This window comes from Alnus glutinosa, chromosome 3 (assembly GCF_958979055.1).
Source record: "Alnus glutinosa chromosome 3, dhAlnGlut1.1, whole genome shotgun sequence".
Lineage (NCBI taxonomy): Eukaryota > Viridiplantae > Streptophyta > Magnoliopsida > Fagales > Betulaceae > Alnus > Alnus glutinosa.
Genome location: NC_084888.1, coordinates 14666560 through 14688512, shown reverse-complemented (window position 1 = coordinate 14688512; position 21953 = coordinate 14666560). Strand labels below are relative to the sequence as shown.

General features: G+C 39.0%; 1 non-coding gene across 1 annotated transcript; it reads left to right on the top strand.

Annotated features, from left to right (window-relative positions):
• The first annotated feature begins 20250 nt into the window (after nt 1-20250).
• On the top strand, nt 20251-20389 carry LOC133865119 (small nucleolar RNA Z247). Its single transcript, XR_009899647.1, has one exon. It is a non-coding gene; the product is annotated as a small nucleolar RNA Z247 (small nucleolar RNA).
• Nucleotides 20390-21953: the final 1564 nt, after the last annotated feature.

Below are 21953 nucleotides of genomic sequence, written 5' to 3'. Positions count from 1 at the left end.
CAATGTTTATTACTACCTCCGGCGGTAACCTTGGTTAAAGGGGTTTTCTTAGAGTAATTAACTTCAGTCCACTTCTCCTCAACATAGTCCCCTTTAACATCACCTATTACCTTCGATATAGGAGGATCCTTTTTATCAATCACTTGTTGAGCTTGATCAATTCTATGTGGAATCCAAACAGGTTCCTCAACTATGGTGCAAGTATGCGTAGCATGACCAAACAATTTGCACTTCTTACATTCGATCTCCACCATCAATTCCAATAATATCAACATCTTTAGGGAAATCAGAATCAATGTTAATCCCAACTAGGACATGAGCATAAACCAAGTCGAAGCTGTTCTTCAGTAACATTATCAACACAGAGGGGTTCGCCAACACCACTAGCAACATAACTCAAGTAGGTAGCATTCCAAAATTCCATACGCAGATTATGCAACTTGATCCAGATAGGAACAGAGGTTAGAGAGATTTTAAGCAGCTGAATATTTGGAGTCCAATGACGTAGGATTAAATGTTTGTTAGCTATATGCCATAGCTTATCCTACCAAACATCATCCATAGTTTTTTCATCTGCAAATCGGAACTAATAAATCCCATTCTCGAGCAAGAACACGTCCACTTTACCATAATTTGCCCACACATACAATTCACATATCTCTTAAGAATATAAAATGGAAGCGGTTTATCAAGGAACTGACCTACCAAAGATGGAGACCATTTCGTTATCCCTTTCTGAATAGCCTCCTTCGGTGGCTTCACAACAACCTTCCCATTGACTCTAGTAAGCTCGAAATATTGGAGAGTGTGAGAGACTTCTCAGATCAGAAAAATTGCCTCGAGTCTTGAATCACTTCGTTCTTAGATGAAGGTTTCAAAATATTAGCAATTTCATCTCCCTTTCTCCTTGACGTGAAAACATAATGAATTTGGAATGGCTTAGAGGAAATAAGAGGCACAATGCTAGAAGAAGTAACCCATTGCATTAGAACTTCCTTCATTGAGCTAGCCGAATTCATCCTTACATTCACATTTAGAGACTCAATCTTAGCAGTTTGAATGCTCTGTTTTCCTTCATTTCCAAGAGAAAACACCTCTTTACTAGTAGGAGAATCATAATTCACATCTTCCATATCCTCTTCAATACTTTGATCCACAGGGCATAAAACTGCTTCCAAAGAATCAATCATCACCAGATTAAGAGTTTTGGAAGGCTTCTTCCCTCCATGGTCTCCTATTTGCTTTCCTCACCATATCAGAATAGTCAAGATAGAATCACTCTTCCAGCCAGAACTACAACCACAGAAATTTCGGCATAACAGACACCGGAAAAGAATCACCTTGTTGGTACGCGCCTTCACGCGCCGAAACCAGTAAAGCAAGTTAAAAAAAATATCAAAACGAAACTATTTGCCGTAGAGCTTTCTAACAACCTTCGCTACTTCAGCAAAAGGAGCTTTCAATCCAACCTTTTTATGCTCTATTTGCAAAACTATTTCTTTACTCATAATAAACCACATAACACTAAAATCAGTTCTATTATAAGTAAAACTAGTTCTTCACTCATAATATAACTGATTTTAGTGTCATACGGTTTAATGTCCACTTACAATTTTTGGAAGTGCCTATAGTTTATAGACTTATTTTTTGTTTTTGTTTGTTGACGATGCATGTGTGGACCATGGTTTCTTAACCTTATAATTTTCCTTTGCAACATCCGCAGGATATAGGATGGTTAAGATCTATAGCAAACTTGCCAATTATGATCAAGAGAGTTCTCACTAGTGAAGATGGTAACATCTCCATTTATAATATTCAAATATTTTTATTATTATATTGTCAATATTATTACTTTTATTGGGAGCCGTACATAAGTAAGAGAAGAATCTTCTTTACTTTTAAACTTGACAATATCAACCAAATATTCAGGATATTGTCAACCTTAAAATCAAAAGGGAAAGAGGTTTAATTTCACATATATGAGAATGGTTATATAGATGATTATTCATTTGTTCAAACATGATAGTCCTTTTGTTAGTCAATATTTTTTTTTTTTTGTTGCAGGTAAAAAAAGAGTTTCTACATGTTATCTTTTTTGTCATATTACCTGTCACACTACTTTCTCTTCTTTTAACTGTTCACCTGAATCTTGACTAATGTACACAAAGAGAGTGTGCTTTTTAAAATTATCTTATATGCCTCAAAAGATGCTTTTACTAGTTAATGACAATAGTAATTCTTTTTAATTTTTTGCATGTTCCTCTGTTGACAATTCCTGCTCAATATTTGATGTTCTACCATTTGTAGCAATAAAGGATGTGGAAGTAGGGGTTGATGGTATTATTGTCTCAAATCATGGAGCTCGCCAGCTAGATTATACTCCTGCCACTATTTCTGTTCGGGAAAAGGTTACTCTCTATTTCTTTACACGTTATTTAGTCTTCCAAATTCTCCGAAAGTGCGTGTACTAATAACTATGGAACAAATTAAAAGAAAGGATTTCTTATAGCAACCCAACTTTCTGCTCGTGATATCACGCGCCTCCAACCAAGGCCAATTCCCTCCGTGATAGCATCAACTATTAGATTCGCCGCAGAGCTGTCCAGCGTTGTCTAGAACGTCTCCAACGGACCATCCACGCGTAGCCACACGCCGTCCGAACTTCTGGACCTCAGCTTCAGGCACCCAGCACTACCACGTCACTTTCTGCCGCTCCCGTTGGTCGATCGTCCTGGTTGCAGCGCCACTCAATAGATTTGCTTCAAATATATCCATCGCTGTCCAGAACGTCTCCATTGGACCATCCACGGGCTTCCACGTGCTGTTTGAAATTTTGGACCGCAAATTCATGCGTGAACGTGCCGCCACCTTGCCACGCGTATATGCCACACGCCTACAGTGAGTTGGGCCACATCAGCCCTAATTTCATTTCAAATCTGGTCCAAATTAGTCAACCCGGGCCAACCTAGGTCACTTTATTTCGGGTCATACCATATTCAATGGTCCATGGGTTTTGGCCATTTTGGCCCAATCAAACCGGCCCAATTTAGCCTATTCTATAAGGCTCCAGTATTAGGCCCAAATCATTCACTGCCACCACCAGCCACCATCATCTGCAGCCGGTAACCAACAGCCGCCGTCCTCCGCCGCCTGCCGCCACTCTCCGGCGACCAAAAATAAAATTTCCTTTTTTTTTTTTTTTCCAAACTCAATCTTGCACCTTGAGTTTAAGGGGAGATGTTAGAATATTTTTTATTATTCTATGTTTATTTCCTTTCCTATTAGGGTTTATTCCATACCTTATGTAGTTTATGGTTTCTTGCTCACTGCTCATTGTCTTTCTATAAATAGAGACTTATGTAATAGTATTAGGTACAACACTACTTCAATACAATGTAGTCTATTATATGCTTCCACGCTCTCTCTCTCTCTCTCTCTCTCTCTCTCTCTCTCTCTCTCTCTCATTCTTTCTCTTTTTCATATATTTCTCCAATATATTTAACAATAACTAATCTATCAGCTTATCATAATGAAAAACAATAATGCTATATAATAAATTTTTATTTTATTTTGTTGACGTGGTATTGCCAATCAATTTTTAGATTTATTTATTTTAACAATGATTGATTTGCAGTTCTATATGATAAAAGTATAGTGTATAACATTTCTTAATGCAAAATTACTGATCTTAAGAAGTGAAAAAAACAAAGAGTAATGCTATATACGACATCTTTATCTCACTTTTATTTCACTATGCTGATGTAATAAGGCTTAGTAGCGATTCTACTAAGGACTATTAGTCTATTACACCTTGCCAAATTGCTATTCTATTAGAAGAAGTCCATCCTATGCCAATGCTTGTTGAACGTGGCTTGAACTCATTGAGGAAAGAAAGGAAACCAAGTGGGACCAGCTAACTTAAAAAGAGAAAAAAAGAAAAGCAAGAGAAGACAAATCATAGGAAAACAAAAGAAGTAGAGATGAGACACTATTCCGTGAAATATGCAAAGAAGAACAATTGAAGAAGGGCTGTACGTGTCATTGCTTATTACGAAAAGGACTCTTCCTCGTGCTAACATCAAGGAAGAAGAAGAAAAAGATCTCTTTGGCCTTTATAAAAGAGGGGGACGTTCAACATTTTTATGAACTTTTTTTTTTTTTTTTTTTTTTTCTTGCTCAGTTTATTTTATTTTGCTAGCTTGATGTTTATGACTTGAATGATGGAATTTATTTTTGTAGTCATATGTAGCTAAATCTCTAGTTAAAGCTAAGGTTGAAACTTTTAATGAAATTATAGTATTTATTCTCAAATTCTTCTATGGTTTTTAATGTATAATCTTTTTAATTGATTGCATGATTTATTTTAGGAAATGGTTTTTGTTCTGTAAAATTCCTTGATTTATTGTTAACTACGGGTACAGTAAATGCTTGGAATTCCTTGCGAATCAAATAACCAATTTTACGTAATGAAATCAATCAATTTTAAGATTAATCTTTTAATGATATTTTTTTATTTATGATCACTGCTCTATTTTCCGATTGGGTGCACTCCTTTCCTACCTCTCAATTGAGTTATAAAATGGGTTGAGGAATAAGTATTATGTTTTCGTTAAAAGTAAAACCCTAATGCCTTAGGAGTTTCTTTTAATTATTTTTTCCTTATATCTTTTATTGCATTTTATAAAAATCATTGAACCAAATTAATTGTCACAGATTTTTCCTAATCTTATTTTGTTAGTGTTCTTTGTTCCCCAAATCCCTGTAGTTCGACACTCGGACTCACAAGAATTTACTACTTCGCAACAACCTGTACTTGGGATTGCACATTTAAATTGTTAACAATGCTCAATGTGACAATGTATGTTAACCATATATATATATATATAAAATTAACAATGACTAATTTAAAGGATACTACATGAAAAAATATAGACTCCTAATTTAACGTGCGTGTGTGTAACAAAATATCTAACTGCGAAATTTAAAGAAGACATATATTTTGTTAATGAAGTGGAAACTTAGTTAAGAGAAAAATCACTCTAGGGCAGCCAACCCATGATTTTCACTATTCAGAAGACAAGACTAGTAACAAAGCAGTCGTACTCACATACCCGTTATGCAGTGGTCATACCGTGCACTTTGACTTGTACCTATAATCGAACACCTCCCAACTAGGTCTCTTACCTGAAGGGGTCTTCAATGGAATCATTTAGCTTAAGGTTCCTCCCAAAGCTAGACTTCATAGGTTGATCAAATCTCACACGAACCAGCCTAAGAGAGCTAGCAAATACTCTGTTTCTGCCTAAACACCATCTCTTAGTACAAAGGAATTCAATATCGAATTCTTGAATAATACATGCCTAGAGACCTCTATTTATAGGCTATTGAAAACCTAATACAAGTCTGATTCAGAGTTCTCTAGGTGGCGTTTGGACTTAGATAATAAGATTCCGGACGGCAAGCAACAACTGACTTCAAATCACGCGTTTCTTCATTAATCTTCAGTCATCGAGTCCGGACGGTATAGCCCTAGCGTCCGGACAGTTGCTTGCAATGTTCACTGTTCGCAGCCTTCAGTTTGCCATTCGGACACCTTTGCAAACAGGTGCTCTTGGGAGTTGCTGTTCGCTAGGCTGTTCGAACATCTATGCGAACATGAGTTCCCTGTGGTTGGTGTCTACTGAGGTGTTTGGGCACTTCTTTGAACACCGATGGGCGTTCGGACGCTTCCTCTGGGCTGCCCGAATTGTAACAAGGGAACCGGCTTTGTTGAGCTGTACACTGCATAGAATCTTCCTGACAACTAGAAATTTCCTTTCTTGAGCTGATGACACTGATACTTGTCATATTATGGCTTTCCATGTTATGAAAATTAATTCCTGAATATTCTGAAGACTCTGAAATATATGTCATCCCTGTTAAGGCAGTAGACTTACATAATGGTGATTTTGTCAACAAAATGCAGCCAATTAAAAACTAACACTACATCCTGTCACATCAGCATAGTGAGATAAAAATGAAATGTTGGTGTGGTATATAGCTTTGTGAAGCATATTCTTCTCGATTAAGGATTCAACAAGCTTATTGTGGTCTGAGCAGGTAGACATTGAGAGGGCTTTTTTCCAGCATTTTCAACTTTTATTTGCTTCGGAGGGTACAAGGGGAATTGATGAATGCATGGCAGCGATTTCGCCCTGAGTGACCCAAGTTATGAACGATGCCCTCACTCGGACTTTCACTGGCGATGAAGTGGACAAAGTTGTGTCATAGATGCAGCCTCTCAAGGTACCCGGACCATATGGCTTTGGTGTCTGTTTTTTCCAGCATCACTGGGCATAGAGGTGTAATTCCGAACCGGTTATAGCCAGTTGGGAAATCGGCTCCGGGAAACTGGTTTGGTAGCCAGAGCCAGAGTTGGTTATGAATTTTCTAGGCACCCAGTTATAACCAGGTAATCAACTCCAGGTGTATAATATATTAAAAAAAATAAAAATACCCCCTGTTTTTGGAATACTTGTTCTAGGAATCATCATATAACATTGGAACTTGTCAAGCTTGTTTGTGACCTTGGGCTTTGCTACGTGTCTCTTGAACTCTTTCTAATATCCATTTAAATGAATTAGTGGGGTGCTTGGAAATAGAAATTTATCTGGCTATGCTCAACCATTTCAGCTAGCTGTCATAATTTTGTAAAGTAAACAAGTTTACAGCATGTCAAATACTCTTCTAGAGATTGCCTTTTCATACCTAAAACGAGAAGGCAAGCAAAATTGCAATGAAGTGTTTTTTGCTGGGATGGACTCTCTGAACAACCAACTTGGCTGATCTTCTAAGTTTCTTGAAGAGCCCCCTTTTATTATTATTATTATTATGCATTAGTTTTGTTTATATTTAATCATCTTGGGGGATATTAATTGGTTTGACATGTCTCTATAACTAACTACTAAGCATTTCTTGTTTTCCTAATTCCCTCTTGTTGCAGATCAAAACTCTTGCTGCTAAGCTTTGTCATGACAGGGCCATTGTTCTTGAAATGCTCTGTGACCCCCTCCAAACTTTTAAATGATGAGTGCTGCTTTAGCTGAAGTACTTGCACCAACAATATCAGTATCGGTGGCTAAAACCAAACCAGTGGAAAGTAATCATATCGAGACAAGTGTGGATGCTGTAGAACTTAGGACCAAGGTGCAAGAGCCTGTTCATTTCATCTTTCTTTTTCATACATCCTCTGTAACTATGATTGCTTTTCTTTCAAGTTTGATTTTCTGTATTATCTCAGTTTTTTTTTAATACTACCTGGTCCAGATAACTGGTTTCACCCGAGGTAACGGGGTAACCCCGATTAACCGGGGTACTCAGTTCAGGAGTCGATTATTGATATTTAATAACCATGGACCCTGGAGCCGGTTCCCGGTTATTACCCAATAACTGGGAATCGGCTATTGGTTAACACCTCTACTGGGACACAGTAGGGGAGGCCGTTCGTAGTGCAGCTCTTAATTTCCTTAACCATGGCCAATTTGATTCCTCGATCAATGCCACCTACGTTGTGTTGATCCCCAAGAGTTCCTCTGCCGATTCTGTCAATGATTATCGTCCAATAAGTTTGTGCAAGGTCTTGTACAAAATTATAGCCAAAAGTGCTGGCCAAAAGTCTCAAGGTGGTCTTGCCTTCTATCATATCTCAACATCAGAGTGCCTTTGTTCCAAGAAGGTTAATATCTGACAACATTCTGGTTGCTTATGAGGCCTTACACACTATGGCTACACGCATGAAGGGGAGGAAGGGTTATATGGCCATCAAATTGGACATGACAAAAGCCTACGATCGAGTTGAATGGGCATTCCTAGAGGCGGCAATGTGCAGGTTAGGCTTTGTTGATTCTTGGATCTCTATGATTATGACTTGTGTAACCACTGTTTCCTATTCTATTTTGGTTAATGGCAAGCCCTCCAATCCCATCATTCCTAGCAGAGGCATATGGTAGGGGTATCCTCTCTCCCCTTACCTTTTCTTGCTCTATGTGGAATGCCTTAGTGCCATGTTGAGCAGGGCAGAGCAGGAGAGTTTCATTCCGGGGGCACCAGTGTCAGCCAATGGATTTCGGCTGAGTCACCTCTTCTTCGCTGATGATAGCCTCCTCTTTTGTCATGCCAACTTCCAAGAATGGGGGAATATGATGAAGTTGCTTCAAAATTATGAGCAGGCCTCTGGAACAAAGTTGAACAGTACCAAGATTGCAATCTATTTCAGTAAGAATACTGGCAGAGAGTTTCAGGGATCTAGAAGTCTTCAATTCTGCTCTTTTGGCCAAGCAGGGATGGCGTTTGCTTCAATTCCCTGAATCCCTGATGGCTATTGTTTTGAAGGAGAAATACTTCAGGGGGTGTAGTTTTTTGCAAACTAGAATGGGCCATAACCCGTCCTATGCTTGGCACAGTATTGTGAATGCCAGGGCAGTTTTGGAAAGGGGGTTATTCTGGCGGGTGGGGAATGGGGATAGCATCAGAATCTGGGGTGACAAGTGGGTGGCTCTTCCTACTTTATTCCAGGTCCATTCCCCAGTGGCAGATTGGGATCCGGATGCTAAGGTCAGCTGCCTCATTGATCTAGTTTTTGGTGGCTGGAATGTCCCTCTTATCAGGAGCTCTTTTGCTGCTTGTGAAGCAGCAGCCATTTGTAGCTTGATTCTGAGTCCTTTGGGGCAGCCGGATAAAATGGTTTGGATAGGTAACTCCTCTGGATTCTTCTCAGTTTGAAGCGCATACCATATGGAGATCTCCAGAAGGCTAGCTGATCGCGGGGAGTGTTCTAGCTCAAAGGAGAATGCTGAGGTGTGGAAGATTATCTGGAATGTGGAGGGTCCAGGGGCTCTTCGACATTTTTTGTGGAAACTTTATGCAGGGGCCCTTCCTACGAAGGACAACTTACGCCATAGACATATTGTGTCTGACCCGTTGTGCCCTTTTTGTTCTTCATGTCCAGAGGATAGTTGGCATGCCCTTTGGAGCTGCGCCGCTGGGCTGCGGTGGCAGTATGGCAGGAATGTCCTAGGAGGATTCAGAAGCTTTCCTTGTTTGAGAGTGATGGGATAGGGTTGGTCCAGCAGCTCAGAGCTCGGCTTGAGGATGAAGATTTCTTGTAAGCTCTAACAGTGGCCCGATTTATTTGGTTATGGCGGAACTCATATGTTTTTGGAGGGGAACTCAGCCATGATATATCAGCGCGAAGCCGGGGTTGTTCGGTGATTTAGGAAAGCCAACGATGCAAGCTCAACCAGCAGATTTATCTCTTGAACCAAGACAGGCGGCAATACAATGTAATTATCACCAGAAATCTTCTCAGAACACAGTTGAGTGTAGGCGTGGTAGTAATACAGAAAGATTGTACAGCGGCTGTCAGGAGGTTCCTCACCTAAGAGGTAATGAATTTCATGCAAATTACAAGCGGCCTAACTTTCATTTTTTAAGTTTTTCTCTAATTTTTAAGTAGATTTCTCTCTCAACCCGCATATTAATTAATCAACGACGTGTTACATCATACTAATCAATTAATGTTATAGTGCTTTAGTTTGATATGTTATGGGTCAGATGTATATACTACTTGATACAATTATTCGAAATTAAAAATATCCTAATCCAAGGGTGTCAACCACCTCACTTTTTTTTTAAAAGAAAAACAAAAGAAATTTTATTTAGGATATATTTATAATTTAAGTAATTGTGCCAAGGACACATAATACTAGCATATGATGTTTGAAATGAGAAGCACGTGAAATTAATTGATGTGACATACTGTTAATTAATTAGAAGGTAAATTGACAAAATATACTATTTAAAACAAGAGGAACGTTTAAGGACTTAATTATTTAAATTGAAAACTTAAGGATTAAAGTCAATATGTCGCTAATCAAATATTGACTCTTTTAAAGAAGATGAGTGGGGTTTGCCAAACAAAGCCCATGATCGTCTACTTTATTCAATTTTTTCTTTGGCCAAGATTCTAATGGTTTCTAATATTTGTATTATTCTATGCCCAAGAAAACAATAAGAATGTATTCTAATAATTCCAGGGACATGGGTGTGTTTGATAAAAGTTTTTGAGGTGACTTTCTTTTTTTTTAATAGTAAAAAGAAGTAATTGATGTTGTATAAAGTAGAAAAAAGTTTTAAATTTTAAATTTTATTTTATAAGAAAAAGTGAAAAATGAAAGTGATTATTAATGTGAAATAAAAAGGGAATGATTTAAATTTTAATTTTTTTAAGAAAAAAAATGAGATTGGTTGCCAAACTCTCCAAATCAATACGATACGATAGTCATTTGCAGCTTCCCTTCAATTGAGATTTGAGCACACTAAACCAACTCAAGTTACTGTTGCGGGGTGAAAATATTTTTCACACGTTTTCACTCAAGGAGGTCTGTCTAGATGTCCAGTCAGCTGAACTGGAGAGGTTCGACATGGAAACATCTAGTAACTTTTGGTTTTCTGTGGAAAATTCTGATGAATAATCAACGTGGATGATAAAACGGTAGAAGAGAATGGGCTGAGCTTGTGCTGTGAGAGATAAAAGACAAGAAACTTTTTGTACAAATGGTAAATAAAGTCTCCATAATTGTTTATTGCTGCAAAATGACAAAAATAATTGACGAAGCTCCATCGATTTAGACAAATACAGTCCTGGAGGAAGCTCCAGTAATGAGGAGGCATGGGCAATGATGGAATTCAGATATTCATCACCACTTTGGCCTATATCTCTTAGCTAATCGTATTTGTTCAGAAGCTGCCCTGGCCGGTCGCCTTCTCTAAAACCCAAAGGATTTCAGCTAGCTCCCATTGGTAAGCTTAACAATGGCCAAATTTACTTGATCATCTTGTATACTTAAAATTACGTAGTTTAATCTATGTGGAGCATGTGTTTTCAATTCGTTCTTGTTGTTATGTGGGTCAAAAGCAAATTTTTGATTGGTTTACATATTGGCAACATAGGCGTTTAAGGTCCTAATTGATCTTCGCTCCCACAATTTTGGCTGTGAACTGCTAAAATATCAGCTAGATTTTCCAAATGGATGGTGTGCTTGGAAATTGATTTTCTAGATGAGCACTTTGGTAACTTTCAGTGGTTGTGTCTGCGCCTGTGAATATTATTGTGCATATTAGAGGCTTGCTTGTACATCTCAATTCTCATGGATATTGAATTTGTACTCCACATGTTTTTCAACTATAGAAAAGCTATTGGTTCTGGTGATGGATTCATTGAAAATATATGTCCATGTGTTCCAGGATATAATGGCAGGTGAAGCAGTAAATGTGAAGGAGTTCCAAGAATTGGCAAGGGAAGCCCTTCCAAAAATGCACTATGATTTTTATGCTGGTGGAGCCGAGGATGAGTACACTTTAAAAGAGAACGTGAAAGCATTTAGTAGAATCACGTAATTAATGTGCAAAACCTGCTAATCTTAATAGGTCAAACAGTATCTTGGCATTTTACCCATCAGTTTTCATTGCTTTCTCAGGATCCTGCCCAGAATTCTTGTGGATGTAAGCAGAATAGATTTGTCAACTTCCGTATTGGGGTACAATATCTCGGCGCCCATTATGATTGCTCCAACTGCCTTGCATAAGCTGGCACACCCAGAAGGTCTAAACCCTCTAGGAAGTGGCCTCAGTTGAGATTTCCTTCCCCCTGCCAAATGCTAATACTGCTTGATGTTCTGTTTGTAGGAGAGGTTGCCACAGCCAGAGCAGCAGCTGCATGTAAAACCGTAATGGTAATTATATAACGGATTCGAGCTCATCTGTTATATCACTAGTTATCTCAAAAGCTTAAGCTAATAGAAAATGGTAAATTTAATCAATTTTAATTAATATTCTAGCAATGTGCTTACACATGGTGCTCGCACACTGATTTATGTTTTACTGTAGGTTCTATCCTTCACGTCTTCCTGCACTGTAGAGGAGGTTGCTTCCAGCTGCAATGCTGTTCGATTCTTTCAATTATATGTACTGTATTCTTCTTGTTCTCTTATAATTTAGTTTAATTTTAATCTTTTTTGTTACCGTTTCCTTAAATGTGATCTTGTTTGATAGAAACACACTTCAATTTGGTAATCATTTGTGAACAGGTATACAAGAGGCGAGATATAGCAGCTGTTTTGGTGCAGAGAGCTGAAAAAAATGGATACAAGGCTCTTGTCCTAACTGCTGACAGGCCCAGACTTGGTCGAAAGGAGGCCGACATAAGAAACAAGTTAAATATGATCTCTTTTATTTTTTTTGCAGGCATGAAAAATTTGTTGCCTTTAAAGTTTGGCATAAACTGCTTTATCTCTTATTGATGCAATGAATAATGCCTAATGCTCTTAAAATGTGATAACTTCTGCAGAATGGTTGCACCTCGATTGAAGACTCTTGAGAATCTCTTATCAATTGGAGCTGCATTTGTGAGTGGAATATTTCCAAACTTTTGAATCTAAATATGGCAGCTAACAATTATGAGGTTATTCTGTTTACCAAGATGTCTTATATATTCTCTTAAAAATACATCACTTTAACTGTACCATATTGTTTGTCCTTTGATAAGTCAAAAGACCCTCCATTAGTCTGTTCATTATCTGACACCAGAAAAACAGAAAAGAAAGAAAGAAAAAAAAAAAAAAAAAGATCAGTAAAGTGCTCTTATGCTGCACGACACCCGTTTGTCATAATAAATAATTCCAAGCACAAGGTACACAATGAGTACGTTATAAACATACATTGATTGTGCCATGTCTGTCATAAATGGATGTAAAAAATTTGACCTGCTCATTTCAAGAAGCTTCCTTCATATCACAACATTAATTAGCATTTGTCTATCTTTCTAATTCTAATGTTGTTTTTATCAACTTTTTTCTTGTAAATTTCTGCCTTTTTTGTTGCTATGTAATTGTGGGGTTTCACGGTATCTTCTTGCCTGTGATTCACAAGTCACTACTTCCCTTATCAATTGAAGCTGGATTTGTGAGTGGAATATTTCCAAACTTTTGAATCTAAATATGGCAGCTAACAATTATGAGGTTATTCTATTTACCAAGATGTCTTATATATTCTCTTAAAAATAAATCACTTTAACTGTACCATATTGTTTGTCTTTTGATAAGCCAAAAGACCCTCCATTAGTCTGTTCATTATCTGACACCAGAAAAACAGAAAAGAAAGAAAGAAAGAAAGAAAGAAAAGATCAGTAAAGTGCTCTTATGCTGCACGAAACCTGTTTGTCATAATGAATAATTCAAAGCACACGGTACACAATGTGTACGTTTCAAACATCCATTGATTGTGCCATGTCTGTCATAAATGGATGTAAAAAATTTGACCTGCTCATTTCAAGAAGTTTCCTTAAGATCACAACATTAATTAGCATTTGTCTTTCTTTCTAATTCTAATATTGTTTTTATCAACTTTTTTCTTGTAAATTTCTGCCTTTTTTGTTGCTATGTAATTGTGGGGTTTCACCGTATCTTCTTGCCTGTGATTCGCAAGTCACCACTTTTCACCAATTATTAGTATGTGGGCTATGGCACTCATGTATCCCTGTTTTTGGGACCCTTAAGATGACAATGAAGTAAACTTCATAATACGTTACAAGTTTATGCCAAGGACTGTGTTATATCGTTGAATTATAATTTGCAGTTTTATAATACATTGATTGTAGAATGTCTGATCATTTACAGGCCAGTGTAATGTGTGTGTGTAGCGTGCGCTATGTGTGCCATTCAAGTGTTGTCTGTTGGTTATTTATACTCATAGACTGATATTGTTATGATTATTCAGAAACTTAACTGTTGCAGGATAATGGTTCAAACTTAGAAGCTTATGCTAAGGAGATAATGGACGCTTCCTTGAGTTGGAAGGTATAAAAAAAGCAACTATTTTGATTACTTTCTTATAGATTGTAGAAATATGTCAGGAAAGTTTAGGTCAGTGACTTACGAAGATGCCAGTAGGCCTAGCTGGCAAAGTCTCATAGTTTTTATACCAGGGACCTACGGTTGATTAGAGATATGGAGGTTCTAAGGGCTGGGCAAAAAATATATTACTGTCAGCGGTCATATTTTGTACTCTTTAATTTTAGTTTTAGCTCGGAGCACTCTAGAACCATGGTTTAATTAGTGCATAACAAAATCTGCAGGACATAGAATGGTTAAGATCAATTACAAACATGCCAATTCTTATCAAGGGAATACTTACTCGTGAAGATGGTAAGATTAAGCTTCACTTGTGATATTCGTATCTCTTTACATCATCTTCCCTACTCTCCTTCCCTTTAATTACAAAACAGAAAGAACCTTCTCTGCTTTAATTTAAAACTTTATACTTTCAATGCAATTTTCAGTTGTTTATAATTAGTGTTTTTTATCAATTGAAGTCTAAACTTATCCATTCTAAGTATTTTATATCTTTTTGATTAATTTTTTTTCACTTACTCTTGAAACTCTTTAATACCTTTTTTCCTCTGGAAATTCAAGTATAGGAGCCCTGTTTTAAACATACTACTCAAGTAATCTTCTTTTTCTTTTTATTTCCTCTTGTAACCTCTCTGTTGATTTTTTTTTTTTACATAAATCCATTTAGAGACTGCCTCATTACATGCTCTTGATATAAATACCCCTTAACGTTTGATGAACTACTATATATTGACAGCAATAAAGGCTGCAGAAGTAGGTGTTGCTGGGATTATTGTCTCCAATCATGGAGCTCGTCAGCTTGATTATACTCCTGCTACTATTACTGTCCTGGAAGAGGTGAGGCTCTATATCTACTGCTTACCATAAGAAGGGCTCTTTCTACAGATTATGTCGGTGTAAGACACATACTGGGTTTTAAGTGCGAATAAATCTCATCTTTGTGCTAATTTATATATATATCGTAGCAAAATGATAAAAATTATTAGGGAAAATTTGTAGGTGGTAATATTGTAGCAAGAAATCCTCAACACAACATTTTCTTAGGAATGGTGTGCATTCTAATATTAGGAAATATACGTGTTCATGCATTTCTACACAGGACTTTTTGTTGTGATAAATACCAAAATAATATATTAGATCGCAAAGATATAGGAAAGAGAAGGAAAAAAAGAAAAAGAAAACTAGGTCAAGGCTCCGAATTCTTTTGCTCATTTTGATTTTAAGACCCCATTTTTTTAATTTGATAGATTTAAGACTTGAGTTTGGACTCTTTCTAAATTTGAGATCTCTGTCAAAATAGTTGTGAAAATATAGTTATACCCCTCAAATCATTTTTTTTAATTCTTAAAAAAGCAAAAAAAAAAAAAAAAAAAAAAAAGAGAAAAAAAAAAGGCTAGGTTAGCCCAGCCAGGGCTAGTTCGTCTCCTAGCCACCTCGATCAAAGAACCACCTCGGTCAAAAGCTATGGATGCTGGGAGAATTGACCCCACAATGGTTGAGTTGTGCCACCCATAGTCACCATCGTGGTTGGGCTGGGTGACCCACTCCAACCACTTTTTTATTTTTTCTTTCTTTTACAGTTTTTGATCTTAAGGGAATAATTTATTTTCACAACTATTTGTGTTACCTATTTGAAAGAAGGCTAACAAAGATCTCGAATTTATAATAAGATTAAGCTTAGGTCTTAAATTTATCAAATTGAAGATAAGAGTCTTAAGGTCAAAGTGGCCAAAAGCATAGTTGGATCCTAATCCAATTTCTCAAAAAAGAAAAAGAACAAGAAAAGTCAATTGCACAAAACACTAAGATTTTTGTGGTTCAACATGAAGACTTATGATGATGCAGTTGATTGCATGACCAACCTTAGACCGCGAATGCCTGCAAGAGAGAAATGGGAAGTGAGCTTGGAGACTTTCTGAGGCTTGGAGACTTTCTGAGGCTGCTAACGAGGATACCTCTGATGCTTAAGTTAGTAAGTGGTTTTCTCTGATGGAAAAGAGAATGCAATTGCATTAGGGTATTGAGAGTATCTACCTAGAGTGGTGTCTTCCCCTACTTATGTGGAGTATTTCTTCTCTTTGTATGGCTCTCGCCAAGTATCGTCCACTGATAAGGCACAATCCTGGCCAAATGCATTCGGTTTTCATCCTTTAGTGAGGTATGCCTTTGCTTTGTGTCATTCATTGGTGAGGTATGGTCCTGTCAAGGTGGTGGCACCGAATTGCTTGCTTCTTGCAATTGTTATTAGACATCGTGTAATGCTATGTGTCTACTGGTAGGTTAATGGTGTTACCCAATTTTTCGTCGTGAGTATCGAGACAGTTGCGAAGAGGTGGCAAAAAAGTTATCCCTTGCAACGCATCCCCCTTTGTTCTTTAAACGTTGACTGAGCTGTTGGTTGGCTAATTCGCTTAGCCCATAGGGATTCGTGTATTGGGCCCAATTGCTCGGCCCAAATGGGTCTCCTCAGCTCGAGGCCTGACAAATGGATACTTGGTGTCAGGGTACTTTTTTGGTTACTGTTCGAGTGTGGGAAATCGAGTTGACAACCCCCTTTGGCCGAGTTCGACTGTTGGTTGGCTAATTCGCTTAGCCCATTGGGATTCGTGTATTGGGCCCAATTGCTCGGCCCAATTAGGTCTCCTTAGCTCGGGGCCTGACAAATGGATACTTGGTGTTAGGGTACTTTTTCGGTTACTGTTCGAGTGTGGGAAATCGAGTTGACAACCCCCTTTGGCCCGGGCTCGTTAGAATGGGAGTCATGCTCAAGATTCACGCTAATTGGGACGGTTAGTAGTTACTGGGGCACTATAGGCTTGCAAAAGACCCAAGTATCGTTTTGTTCTAATTGACTTTGGGAAGCACAACAACGCATTCAAGTATCGTTTCCAAACACCGTGCAACCCTTAGCTTAAGTTAGATCTCATTATCATCAAAACCCAACTTTTATCAACTTTCACAACACTTCTATCAAAATGCATACGCTTTCACCATTATCACAATATTGTCAATATAACTTGTAGTATAACTACACATATATATTTTGACAATACAACTACACCATAACCATTATTTATGGACAAAGTGATAGGGATAGTGTTTATACTTCCCCCAAGTTTCGCTCCGTTAGCACCACCTTTCTTATGGCGTCGGGACCTCACTTCCGCGCTAAAATCGCAAAATTTTGCTACCTTTTACACTCCTAAGGTTCCTTAGCTTTTCAGAATGTGAAGAAATGAAAATATGGCTATTCATCAGACTTTCAGCCTTTAAACAAGCTTTTGAAGTCAGTGTCACTATAGCTCGGTCGATAGAGAGATTCCATTTCAGTCAATTTTCTTCCACGAGTTTGGTCGATTGAGTCTACTTCTCGGTCGAACAAGACATCATAAGGGCGAGTCAATTCAAGTTCAGACAAAGTCAAATCAGTCGTTTCCGGCAGACCTTGGTCGATTTTGGTGCCATCTTGGTCGATTGAGTGTCGATTTTTCCCTCTAAAAATGTGGACCTAACACGTGTCTTTTTTCTCGGTCGATCGATCATGGTTATCGGTCGATTGAGCTTGTGCAGTAAGCCCTAAACTTTGTGTTTTCAATATGTATTTTGTGCATTTTCTGTACTTTATATTATCGTGATCCTTGATGTGTATTTTGTGCATTTCTTTATTTTCTTAATATTTGAAGTATGTATTTTTAAATTCTTGGGTTTAGTTACTACCAATGTGTCGTTGTGTGGATGTTGTACTCCTTGGCGTCTTCTTCCATAAACATGATGGGCTACAATTCCATTCGTGGGTTTGTCCACTGCAAAGACCTCTCTCGTTCGTGCTCTCCTTGCATGTACCTTCCAGGATGAGCTAGACTCACCACCCCTATGAATTCTCCCACAATCGTCCTAATTTACCTTAGGGGTTCTGGATCTCGCTGGGGCTGCTCTTGTCTGGCATCGGGGTGGGGTTTCCCGCGATTTCTCTGAGGCCTCAGTTGCCGTTGGTTGGCTTCGAATCTCACCAACTTTTCTTGTTCGATTAAGGACTCAATTTGGCTTTTGAGGGCATGGCAATCATCCGTGTCACGTTCGTGGTCTTGGTAAAACTGGCAGTACTTATCCCACAACTTCTTCTTGGGTGTCATTTTCATCCTTCTCGACCATTTCAGCTCCGGGTCTTCTTGAATATGCATCAGTACTTCCCCCACTAGAACGTTAAGGGTAGTGAAGTTGGCAAACCGGGTAGTAGATGGTCTTTGGCCTTCTATGCTGGTGTCAGGCTGCTCTTCAACCCCTTCTTGGTTTGTGCTCCACATTAGGCCTCATTGGCCTGGCCTCATTCCTCTTCTTATCTTGGTGACTATTTGCCCCCTCCCCATGGTATCTTCGGCGTTCCTGAACCTCTCGGGCATGTCCATAAACTCTTGCAAGTTGGAGGGTGTTCTCTTAGCGAGCACGTACATAAAGTTGTCCAGCAAACTTCCTCCTGTGAGGGCAATCAAGACCACCTTCTCATCCGAGTCATCTACCGACAGTAGTCCTTGAGGGGCGCTTCTTCTTTTTGCCTGATGCTGAGGAGGTTTGTTTCTGACCTCCTTTGCCTTTTTCCTCCGATGAATTGTCTCATGAACTGTTTACATAACTCTATCAACCCCCTTTCGTCAGTCATTTTGATTCGCCAGAGGGTCTTGAGCTAGCTTCCTTGAAGAGGCTTGATGGGAAAGAGAGGTGAAAAAGGACGAGTTTATTGTCCTTGAATGCAAGCTGTTGAACCATCTTCGAGCGGGTCCCTTTAGTGTGGTAGAGAAGATCCTACGCATAATCTCATTGGGAACTGCTTGCAGGTGCATGAGGGTCTTGTAGGTCTCAAGATGTTCCATGGGATCTCTTGAACCATCATACATCTCTAACAGAGACATTTTGAACTTCATGGGGAGCGGGAACTCATTATTTTGGGGGAGAAGGGCAGGTCCTTGATGCAATCAAATAGTAAAAGAACAAAGGGAAAGAGATAAAAGCTATTTCGAGAGAGTCGTGATCTTCAATGGCTACTTCAAGAGAGCCTTAATCTCCAAAACAATCAAAAAGGTCTAGGTTTGATAATAATTCAGCATGCTCTTTATTGAATAGGGTTTATACTTATATAGAAGACGGTTAGGTCATAAGATATAACCATTAGGTTTAGCTATCATAACATTACGCAAAAAATAAACTAATGGAAAATACATTCCTTATTAGTTAAAACACTTAAGGAAATAAAATATGGAGAATTATACTCCTTATTCCAGCCGGCTTTGAGCTGCTTGGTGGCTACGGCATTGCCAACTAGCCGTAGGAAAATCTGAACGTATCTTCCCTCCCCCATAACAACTTCCTTGTCCCCAAGGAAGAGTTCCAGTTTTGCACAATTCACTCCCTGCCCTATTGGAACAAACAACTCTTCAACTGAGGACTCTTCTAAAGATGTAGAGTTAGTTTGTGATTCTAAAGATATAGAGTTAGATAAGAGTTAGATCTCTTCTATCTAGAGTTAGTTTGTGATAGAGTTAGATAAGAGTTAGATCTCTTCTATCTTATCAGAAGAGTGAAGTGTTTAATTTATACTACTTTAGTCTCTAGAGTACACGGCTGTGTGGTACAGTCCTAGTTGATGTATACTTGTATTTCTCAGATTGTTCTATATATATTCAAGCTACTGCACTACAGAGAGGTAGGCAGCATTATACAAAATATCTTTAAATCGTATATGGTATCAGAGACAATCTAAAGACCCACGTCTATGGCTACTCCAGCAAGTTCCGGTTCTGTGGATAGTACCCAAACTTCCCCCCCGGTTTCCAACTCCACTGTCTCTCCCGCATCACCGGCTATCCAGAATGTTCATCATCATGTATCTCAGAAGCTAAGTCAGGACAACTACCTCCTCTGGCAATTTCTGATGGTCCCCTTTCTTGAGGGGCAAAACCTCTATGGTTATGTCGATGGGACAAATCCCCGACCTCCCCAGCTCGTGGCCGACCCAACATCCGGTCTGCTGGTTGCCAACCCCGGCTATCAAGCCTGGTATCATCAAGATCGGATGATCTTTAGTGCGATTATCTCCACGTTATCCGTCGAAGCTCTGCCGCACGTCATCGGTCTCTCCACTTCACGTGAAGTCTGGCTCACCTTGGAGACTCTTTTCTCCGCTCAATCACAATCAAGAATTATGCAGATCAAACTGCAATTGGCGACCCTCAAGAAAGGCGACCAACCCATCTCAGCCTACTTCCAAAAGGCGCAAGGTTTATCTCACCTTCTCGCAGCAATTGGCAAGCCCATTGAGGCTTCCGAACTGATCACTCACATCCTTGCTAGGCTCGGTGTCGAGTATGATCCTCTAGTCACATCTGTGACCACAAGGCAAGATTCCATCTCCTTAAATGATTTATATGGTTATTTCTTATCCTTTGAGCTTCGTTTAGACCTCCATAAGTCAGCTGTGGATGTCAATATATCAACTGCAAATACTGCACAACGCCAGACTACTCCATCTCAGAGGAACACCTGTGGCCAAAATTTTGGCAACCGCAACAATTTTTCACGCGGCAGAGGCCGAGGACCTCCTCAACAATTCTCCTCTTATGGGTCTGGCTCCTCACAGCGTCCCACTTGCCAAGTTTGTCAAAAACAGGGTCATACCGCTACTTCATGTTGATACCGCTTTGATCAAGACTACTCGGCTGATTCTGCTCCTCTGAATGCCAATTTGGCCTTTGCTAATTCTGCTCCAGACTCTCAATGGTACGCTGATACTGGTGCAAATGTTCATCTCACCAATGACCTCTCCAACCTCAATTTACAGGCCGACAACTACACTGGACCTGATCAAATTCGAGTGGGCAATGGTCAAGGTTTGAAAATTTTACATTCTGGTCATGGCATTTTACCTACACCTTCAACTGCTTTCAAATTACTTTCTCTATTTCATGTTCCTCAAATACAAAAGAATTTGATTTCTGTAAATCAATAACTGTATTAGCACTTGCTGTCTCTGCAGGTTGGGCAATCCATCAAGTTGATGTTAGCAATGCGTTTCTACATGGTCTTCTTCAAGAAACTGTTTATATGGTTCAGCCACCCGGTTTTCAGCATCCATCTTATCCCACGGCAGTTTGCAAGCTGCACAAAGCCTTAAACAAGCCCCACGTGCATGGTTTTCGCGCCTCAGTGCTAAACTTCTTGACCTCAAATTCCAAAGCTCCAAGGTTGACTCTTCATTGTTTACTTACAAAGCAAATGGTATTATCATTTTTGTGCTTATCTATGTTGACGATATCATCATCACCAGTTCCAACACAGCAGCTATTTCTCAACTTATAAGTGCTCTACACTCCTCCTTTGCTCTCAAAGACCTAGGACCTCTACATTACTTCTTGGGAGTTGAAGCTACTTGGCATGAGGATGGTTTACATCTTTCTCAACAGCGCTACATTCATGATCTCCTCACCAAGACAAATATGCTTCTTGTCAAGCCTGTCTCTACTCCAATGTCCGCCTCTACAACTCTTAGTCGATTTGATGGTTCGACAATTACAGATACTACTTTATACCGCAGCACAGTCGGCTCTCTTCAGTATTTATCTCTTACTCGACCTGATATTGCTTTTGCAGTCAACAAAGTCTCACAGTTCATGAAAGATCCAAGGGATTCTCACTGGTCTGCAGTCAAACGCATCCTGCGCTATTTGAAGTCTACAATTGATCGTACTTTTTGCATTCACAAGAATTCTTCACGGTAGCTCACAGCCTACTCGGACTCTGACTGGGCTGGCTGTCCGGATGATCGACGTTCCACTTCTGGTTATTGTGTTCTTCTCGGCAAAAACATCCTCTCATGGAGTTCAAAGAAGCAACCAACGGTATCTCGCTCAAGCACTGAATCCGAATATAAAGCCCTTGCTAATGCTTTAGCCGAGTTAACATGGATTCAGACTCTTCTTGGTGATCTTGGTGTACAATCTTCCCGACCATCAGTTT